This window comes from Mauremys mutica, chromosome 12 (assembly GCF_020497125.1).
Source record: "Mauremys mutica isolate MM-2020 ecotype Southern chromosome 12, ASM2049712v1, whole genome shotgun sequence".
NCBI lineage: Eukaryota > Metazoa > Chordata > Testudines > Geoemydidae > Mauremys > Mauremys mutica.
The window spans coordinates 74,839,255-74,847,650 of record NC_059083.1 but is presented as its reverse complement, the minus strand read 5'-3'; the positions used below and the strand labels follow the sequence as shown (position 1 = coordinate 74,847,650).

At 42.2% G+C, this 8,396-nt stretch overlaps 1 protein-coding gene across 1 annotated transcript in view; it reads left to right on the top strand.

The window, feature by feature from the left end:
- Positions 1-1,828: 1,828 nt before the first annotated feature.
- Positions 1,829-8,396, top strand: part of TEX2 (testis expressed 2) — a 110,171-nt gene continuing 103,603 nt past the window's right edge. The window contains exon 1 of the mRNA XM_044981571.1: positions 1,829-1,988. The gene's annotated coding sequence lies outside the window, so the exon portion shown is untranslated. The remainder of the gene's footprint in view (positions 1,989-8,396) is intronic.

Sequence of the window (8,396 nt, the reverse complement as noted above, 5' to 3'; positions counted from 1 at the left end):
ATCTGGGCCTCTGTTCTCCACCTGAAAAGTAGGGATAACACCACTTTCCTACCTCCAGAGGTGTTATGAGGACAAATACATTAAAGATACTCGGATAATGTAGTGATGTAAGCATCCTAGTCTGCAGTCTCCAGGCTGTTAATCCATCCCTTTTCACAAGCACTAAAATTCACTTGATGTGTAGAGAAAAACAGTCTGAATGCTATTTGTATTTGGTTTTGAAATAGTAAAAAATCACTCTCTCTTTATGTCAATACCGTGCCTAGCATAATGAGCCCCAATACCTGACTGGGGTCTTTAAGTGCTACTGTTCTATGATAACAATTAATAAGATTTAGAAACATTCACAGGTGGTCAAAGTGTATTTTAAAAGACGTCATTAATTGGTTGCACTAGCCAGTTTGGAACTCTTGCAACCTGTTTCCATATCTCATTTTAATTTTAGTTAGTAAATTACATTTGCCATTTTGACATATCACCTAATAAAGTGACCTAAGAGCTTTTCTACACAGGGGAATTTACCAGCATAACTATACTGATTTAATAAGCCACTATAGTTATACAGGTATAACTCCCCATGAGGACACTCTTATTTTAGAAGGAGTGCCTTTTTCTGGTTTAGCTTATGTTGCTTTGGTATAAATGCTATAAACTAAACTGGAAAAAGGCACTCCTTCTGAAATAAGAGTGTTCTCACAGGAAGTTATACTGGAATAATTATAGCAATGTAATTATACCAGTATAGTAAGGCCGGTAAATTTCCCCATGTAGACAAACCCTAAATTGTGCTTCTGCTTGCTGACTGCATGATTTAAAGTTTTTAAACAAGACACTCGTGCACAGATCATTTGAACAAATTATCATTCCTACCACAGTTCAGGATTTGCAAACACTTTCACAGACATCTGACCGTTCTCTGAACACTTGAGAGTAATGAGAAACTGCAAATTCTGGCAAATCCAGCTTCATGCTCTTATATGCAAAAATATCTGAGTTGAATTTTTATTATTGTTTATCATCAGACGAAGTGGGTATTCACCCATGAAAGCTCATGCTCCAATACGTCTGTTAGTCTATAAGGTGCTACAGGACTCTTTGCTGCTGCTACATCAGAATAGTCTCTTCTGTGCCATTCTCCCTTCTTTTTCTCTCCCTTTCTCTGTATAGAATTCATTCCCCTCCCAACCAGTCTTTTCCTCTGTCTGTCTGCAGCAATCTGTCCATTCTCAATTCCTATGTGGTTCTCCCACTATACTGGCTCCAAGCTCCCTCCCCATACACCCCACTACACTGGATCTAAGCTCCCCCCCCATACACCCCACTACACTGGATCCAAGCTCCCCTCCCCATCTGCCCCACTACACTGGATCCAAGCCCCCCCATACACCCCACTACACTGGATCCAAGCTCCCCTCCCCATCTGCCCCACTACACTGGCTCAAAGCCCCCCCATACACCCCACTACTCTGGATCCAAGCCCCCCCATACACCCCACTACACTGGATCTAAGCTCCCCCCCATACACCCCACTACTCTGGATCCAAGCCCCCTCAGACACCCCTCTACACTGGATCTAAGCTCCCCCACCATACACCCCACTACTCTGGATCCAAGCCCCCCCCCATCTGCCCCACTACACTGGATCTAAGCTCCCTCCCCATACACCCCACTACGCTGGAACACAGCACCCCCCATACACTGGAGCCCAGCTCCGCTCCGCTCCACCCCTCCCATACGCTGGCCCCCCACGTCCGGCGGGACCGCCCCGCGCCGTGGCCTCTGTGCCTTTAACCGCCAAGCTAATTGCCGTGGTAGGCCCAGCCCACCGCCAGGCCTGGATTGGCCGCGTCGCGTCAGGCAGCTCTGCCGCCACCCACTGCTCCTGCCGCCGCCGGGGCTCGGGGCTGGCCTGGCAGCGAGGGACCGGGCAGGGCGACGCTGGAGCCACCCACACCCCGGGCAGAGCAGTACCATGAGCCGGCGCTAAGGTACGAGGGGCAGGGCCGGCCCCCGCCGCGGACTGGGCTCTCTACCGCCCTCCTTCCCGCTCCCACAGCTGCAGCCTGCCCGGCGGGAGCGCCTGCTGCAGAGCCCCGGCTGAGGCGCTGGAGCCCGGCAGCCTCCTGCAGGCTCCGGGACTGGGCGAGGAGGAGACCTCCGGCCTCGGCGGTAACAGTAGCCTGGCTGGGCCTACGCTGGGGAGGATACGCAGCTGCCCCTCAGGGGCGGCACATGGCAGGGTTGGGCGGGAGGGTGTCTCTTGGGGGGCTCTGGGCAGCAACGTGTTTATTGGGATGACAGGGTGATGAGGGGGGTGTCGGGGCTCTGGGCAGTGGTGTGGTGACAGGGGTGTCGGGGCTCTGGGCAGCGGTGTGGTGACAGGGTTATGAGTGGGGTGTCGGGGCTCTGGGCAGTGGTGTGGTGACAGGGGTGTTGGGGCTCTGGGCAGCAACGTGTTTATTGGGATGACAAGGTGATGAGTGGGGTGTCGGGGCTCTGGGCAGCAACGTGGTGACAGAGTGATGACTGGGGGAGAGGATGTGGGAGTCTGGGGAACAGAGCTTGTATTGGGGCTCTGGGTTTTTAGTGGTGGGGAGGGGTCACTGACTGTCAGGATTGTTGTAAGGGTCTGATCTGGGCTGGGCATCTAGAGATTAGACTGTCAAGGGAACTTTAACGTGGTTGAGGTCGGGGGCAGTTGGAGGAGTGACCTTCCCCTCAAAATTCCCCTTATGCCATGAGGCAGGCTAATCCACCGCTCTAGGTTGTCTGTCCCCTTGTTCCTGTAGGAGACACGCATATTGATTGCAGCCGTGGAGTTGGGAGGAAGGCTGTATCATGTCTGTAGCTCACAGGTAGCCAGGCTGCGATGCAGGGAACAGCCCCAGCCGCAACAGGAGAGAGTACTTGAACAGCCAGTTTTCATCCCGATATAGATTACGTTGGTCTGTACTTAATGGCACGTACGCTGCCTGCCTGTATGCCACAGCTGAAAGCAGACTTAGTGAACAGTGCTTTATCATGTTTTGTTTTTGTTTTCCACTTAATAGTAAGAGGGGTTGGATGGTTGCCTTCTGGTGAGCAATGAGTGGTTCTGGTCAGATATATCAGGATTGCCATTTTTTTTTCTATTAGTCTGGATTCTGATGAGTTCAGATGCAGAAGTCAGTGGAGTTATTCCTGATTTACACATCAATTTCCATTTAACTGAAATTGGAATCTGGTCTGATACTAGTATTCAGTGGATATGTAGCCTGACAGGAACACTGTTTAAATCTTTAAAACTATCCTATCTTAAACACAAGTTTCCTGGCCTCTACTGTTAATAACACTTCAAATAATAATTGTTGAAACTTTGAAAACAATTAATTTACTCTTCAGTATTGATGCTTTTTTTTGTTTTAGTGCTTTACTCTGTTCAGTAAAAGTGGGCTTTGTCCATTGCGCCTTCTGGTTCTCCTGCAATTAATTCTCAGTACTGCTATGTTAGTGTTCCTCCATTGATGTTCAGTGTTTAAATCCCAGGAAATTATTCTAGTTGGGTTTAAAATTGGGTTTTGCAACTATTTAAAAAAACAAACAAACTTCCCTTTAAACGTTTGTTCTAAACTTCTTGCCAGTGTATACCTCATCCACAAATGTGTTCTGAACTGTGGCTTGGATTCAGAGAGGCCTGTGGTAGCTTGGTACCCAGCTCCAATTGAAATTCAGCTGGAATTGAGTGCCTAGCTCTCTTACTTTGAAAATTCCAATCCATAAAACCTATCTTCCTATTTGCTTTGTCATACTTGTTTGTCTCCATACATGCCAATTTCACGATCTTGTTTGTGTGGATTAAAAAACCAAAACCACCGCACAATGTCACTGGTTTGTTTTATACAATAAATTATAACATTAACTGGAATTTAGAAAAACTTTATGTACTTTAAAAAGTGAAAATATTTGTGTAACTTCAGATTATTTTTAGAGTGAGTATTTGAGAAGTATAAGCATTTTAATTTCAGCAGAAGAAAGTAAAGTTAAGCTTTTGTGGAATAAAGATGTCAGCCTTTAAGTGTTTGTTGTGATATGCCATAATATATGAGGGGGGTTATGTGTTTTGATTGACTTAAGACGTTATTCTGCAAACTGATCCATTTGGGTGACCCCTGAATGGGCTTCTATGGAGGTATAGTGGTCTGAATGGTTCTGATTGGCAGCTTAAATCTGCCTCTTCCTGTCAAGTTAAAAAAATCATAGTAGTATTATTACTTGGCTCTTGTCATGGGCCAGGAACTATTCTCATCCAAATCATATAATTAAATTTGACATTTCAGATGCAAAGTAAACATATTCTTTATCATATATAGAGAATATGGGGGAATATTTAATGAACACTATTAACTACGATAGGTTAAAAACAAACTTTTACAACATAATACAGATACCTTAGACTATTAAAAATGAAAGAATTTTAAAAATACACATTAATCTCTATTTTTTTATTTCTTTTGGATAAAGAAGTCACTTGCACTTCTATTTTATAGTTAGTTTCATATTCAGATTTTTATCATATCAGTGTTTGAGTTTCAAATGCTACTCGAGAATATTTATTTTTCTCTACACAATTGTTTAGACAGCTGTGGGATGATGTAGATAAAAAGATGTAATGAGTATGAAGTGAGACAGGTGATTTATACAGTTATGGACAGAAATATTTGATATGTTACATGGCAGCAAGGTGGGTTAGGGGCTTTACTGAAATTTGAAGAGAGCAATATGGAACAAATGAAGGGAGGTAGGCAGTGAAGAGAACATAGGAGAAATATGTAGCAACATAGTAGTCTACTGAAAAGGACAATGATTAGGGAAAAGGGTAATTGTGTCCCTTTGTCCCTTGCTCTAGATTTATAAACATTATATGCTAAAACTCTCCTGATAATAACTGTGACTGTCAATCCATCTGGACTCCAGCTCTCACTCTCCACTCATTCAACCCTTTAGGTGAAATCTGGGAAAAGAGTTAGTCTTGCTGCATGCCCAGAAAGCCAACAACTTTGAGCTGTGTGAGACTTACTGAGAACTGGTTGTGAGCCCAGTGAGGAGCAAGGGAAGATAGTCTCTGCCCCAGTGTGTTTGAAGTGGTGTGTTACATTTAGAATGCAGACATATCCTACAGAGATTGAAGGACCAAACTTCATTCTGTTATAGTTCTTAATATGATACAGCTAGGTAAAAATGGAACTGAGACCTAGTGGGATTTTAAATATGTTGGAGTAGTTGGAGGAGCAGGCCTGGGGAGGGAGGAGGAGCAAAATTAGCTTATTATTGAGGCATAGTTTAGTGGTTAAAAGACTGGGAGTCAGGAGATGTGGGTTCTGCTTTTGGCCATGCTGCCCAGGATCACTAATGAGTTTGCAAGTCACTCAGATCTCAGCACATCCATTTTCCCACAGATGAAATAATGAGAGTTGTTTTCTGGCTTAATTAATGGATGCCTCTCAAGCACTCTGATATGCTTGAGCAGAAGATGGTATGATCCAAAATATTTTTCTTCCAAAAAGCTGCACAGCATCACATGCTTCAGGCAGGAAAGTATATTGATGGGAGAGGTGAATAGGATAATGTAGGAGTAGAGAGGTACAATAAAAATAACGTAGTTCAGTGACCCCCTTGTATGTATACACTGTTCTAGGAGAGAATGATTTCTACTTTGCGTATTCAGCAGGAAAGACAAGACTCAAGGATGGAAATGCAGAAGGATTTTATGAAAACTGTTAGGAAGCAGCTGAATATACTGTAGGTCAGTAGTGTTAGGATTTGTAATTCAGAGGGCAGATGAAGGAAGTAAGAGGGCAGGGTTGGCTCTACCCCTGTACGTAGTGAGAGATTCTTCCATCTAAGGAAAGGGCTCCCTATGAAAGTCTAAACCTTGATCTGGTATAACTCTTAGTAGTGTTTGGCAATCCCAGATTTGCAGCTCTGTATGTTCAGCTGACCTGTTGCCACCACTTGGATATAAAATTAAAAATGACAATGTTGTGACAGAGAAATGACAGCTGTAAATTTAGCTCCTTTGATATTTATATTGCACTAATCATTGGCCTTAATCTATCTGGCCTTTTCAGATAGGTTAAACCTGTGGATTCTGTGCATATTAAACCTGTGTTTTCTTTTGCTTAAACTTTCACTTATGTCCCCTGAAAACAGTCACTTGATTTGATCACTTCAGTTTAACACTCTCTCTATTACTTTGTGTGTGTGCAGACAGGAAATTACATTAATAAGCACCTTTGATCTTGTAGCATTTATATGTACCTAAACCTGGCACCATTGACATGGAGGCATCTCTGGAGTGGAGAGTGCAATAATCTCTGCAATGACAAAGAATACTTTTAACACTGGTTTTTAAGTCCTTAGTAGAAAAATTCCACATTTAATAAATCACCTAGTACTAACTACCTCAGTAGGATGAAATGATTAGTTAACTTTCTTGGAATTTGAGTCTGGTTTTGTAGTATCCAGCTACTTCAAACAAACCTGCATTTTAGACTTGGTAAGCTACCTGTTTGGTCACTGTATTGTACCTTTCTACATTATATTAGTTTTAATTGGGTAGGAAAGAGAGATCAAATTTATTTAAATGATGCTGTGTTTGTTGACTATTGTAGCTTGCTTATTGAGAGCAATAGGATTGACTTTCCACCACATGACTGTAGAACAGAATTAACTATTTCAGTTTTCAGATAGAGAGGTAAACGAGAGAACTTTCAAGTGTCTATATAATGAAGACCCTGATTCAGGAAAGTGCTGAAGTCCCACTGAACTTATCTCCTTGTTTTGATGGAAGCCTCTACCATTAACTTAGCACAGTCAATAGGTTTAAAGCAGAGGGTTTATCTCTAAAACAGGGGTAGGCAACCTATGGCACGTGTGCCGAAGGCGGCACGTGAGCTGATTTTTCAGTGGCACTCACGCTGCCAGGTCCTGGCCACCGGTCCGGGGCACTCTGCATTTTAATTTAATTTTAAATGAAGCTTTTTAAACATTTTAAAAACCTTATTTACTTTACATGCAACAATAGTTTAGTTATATATTATAGACTTATAGAAAGAGACCTTCTAAAAACATTAAAATGTATTACTGGCACGCGAAACCTTAAACTAGAGTGAATAAATGAAGACTCGGCACACCACTTCTGAAAGGTTGCCGACCCCTGCTCTATAATTAGATATTCTGACAACCCAAAATAATGCCGGTTTAAAGTGAAGCTCTTACCAATAAAGTTAGGAAACTTGTTTGTTGGGTTCTTTTTTTTTTCCGATTGTATTGGTTAAGATCCTATTCCAGTTTAAGACTGTGGCGTAGTGGTTAGATTGGGAACGGGAACGTTTGAAGGTCAGAGGAGTGCAAGTTACTTAATCTTTCTATGCCTTAGCTTGCTCATAGCAATAATAATACATGGAATGTTGTGCGACTTAACTTTATCTGCTTGTGATCCTTAAATCAAAGCTGCTAGAGAAACAACCAAAGGTTTTTTAACCCTCCCTTCTCTCCATATATTTGATTAAAACAGGAGTTAGCATAGTTTCTATGTCCTTATATGCCTCTTTTTCTAAATCCCTTGTTCTTAGAATAGAGTTGAAAGCAAATGGGGCAACATCTTGCATACTGTAAGTATGTGATAAGATGAAGCTCTTGGACAGCCAAGAGCGAGGGAAAGAGAGTGATTGTCAGGATGGGCTGTCTGTCACCTGAGAGACAGAAGAAACTTTCCCTTCTCTGCAAAGATATTTTTTTATTAAAGTTTTTTTTGCTTTTCAATATAAACATCACAATATTAAATACTAATTATAAATTCATAATGCTCATTTTTTCCTATGCTGTATGTTACAGATGGTAATATACATATGCAAAAAACGTTTGTTACTTTAATATTTAACAATAAGATCAAACTGGCAAAAAATTGTATTGTTTGGCAGGTGAAAGTAATTACTGGAGGTTATGTTTAAGTTCTCCCAGAAGAGCCAAAGCCATATTGCAGTCTCTGACACAGAGCTACTTTATGTTAGCATTGAGTTCCAATAAATTCTGAGCATTCTAATGCAGCAAAAATTTTGTGACAAAATTGAAGTATGCCTGGCATGGTGTGGCAGATTGTATCAGATCATTTTCACAGTTCCATATTTACACATCTAATTGTTTAGCGAAATAATTAAGGTGTCTCTTCTTCCTCTTCAGTTTGGTGCTGTAGAGTGAGGCTGTTAGAGGCTAACATCTGAATTTTCCAAGTGTCTGCTTATATTGGGTGTCTAATCTGATGCGTTGTGGCCTCCTTTTAACAGTTACTTAGCATGTGCACTCTCATTTACTTTAATTGGAGTTGTTTGTGATCAGCACCCTGAAAATGAAGTCTG